The following is a 1,175-nucleotide window of genomic DNA, read 5'->3' as shown; positions in this document are numbered from 1 at the left end:
TTGGAACACCTGATTCCAATAATTTGGATGGGTGAGCAAATACTTTTGGCAATACAGTGTATATACAAAAACAGACTTTAGAGCTGATCTTATTATTTAGTGTGTCAGGAGTGATTCCTACCAAGGATTAATTAAAGTGTCGCTTCAATTCATTTTCAACCTGATTTCTTAGTTAAGAGGCTCATTTTTATTTCCATTTACAGGTTCTCTTAATCTCTTAATCTTTTTTTAGGGATTCATGTTCATATTTACTATGAGTTAAACCCAGAGGCACCAAATAACAAATACTTTATTTTACTTAAACAGAAATGTTGGCTATCTATACTTTGCTGCAGTAATTCTTTTTTAGACAACTTTTTACTTCTAATCCTTAAATTTTTTTCAATTATCTCAACTTTCTCCTCCTTATGTTTTAAAAATAGATAAATAGCTTTCTTTCATTTAAGCTCATTTTCATTATTATGGAAGAGGATTAGGGCCAGTGGAAAAAAAAAAGTTAACTGATTTTTAAAATTTATTTCAGTTTAGTATGGGAAAAAAGTCAGAATTCTGAGAAAAATGTCAGAATTCTTTCTTTTTTCTCAGAATTCTGACTGAATTCTGACAATAAACAAGTCAGAATTCTGAGATTAAAGTCAAAATTCTGAGAAAAAAGTCAGAATTCTGACATTGAAGTCAGAATTCTGACATTAAAGTCAGAATTCTAATTTTTTTTCTCATACTAAACTGAACAAAAAAATTTAAAAATCAGTTAACTTTTTTTTTTTTTAGTGGCCCTAATCCTCTTCCGTACATTATGCACTGTTGGTATTAAAAAATAATAATAATAATAATCAAAATAATTAGTTTCATCCTGACAATTCATCTCTTTATGGTTGGACTTGGTGCTGCCCCAACTTGTTGCTGCCCACATATCAAAATAAAATAGTTTTTCAATATGATGCAAAGTTAAATGTGACGCTGCTACCATTAGCTGTAAAACTAAGAAAATGAAGTTTAAGGAAGTAATCGTAGACCATAGTTGTAGATATATGTTCCTTTAATCGGGTAGAGCAGTAAAGCTTCTGTCCTTAACATTTTTTCCTGCATTACTTTTACTTTTATACTTTAAGTAGTTTTAAAAATTGTACTTTTACTGGAGTAAAAAGCTGAAGTTGATCCTCTAACTTCTACTT

Source organism: Cyprinodon variegatus, unplaced genomic scaffold, assembly GCF_000732505.1.
Source record: "Cyprinodon variegatus isolate N-32 unplaced genomic scaffold, C_variegatus-1.0 Scaffold862, whole genome shotgun sequence".
Classification (NCBI taxonomy): Eukaryota; Metazoa; Chordata; class Actinopteri; order Cyprinodontiformes; family Cyprinodontidae; genus Cyprinodon; species Cyprinodon variegatus.
Note: the sequence above shows the minus strand (reverse complement) of the source record.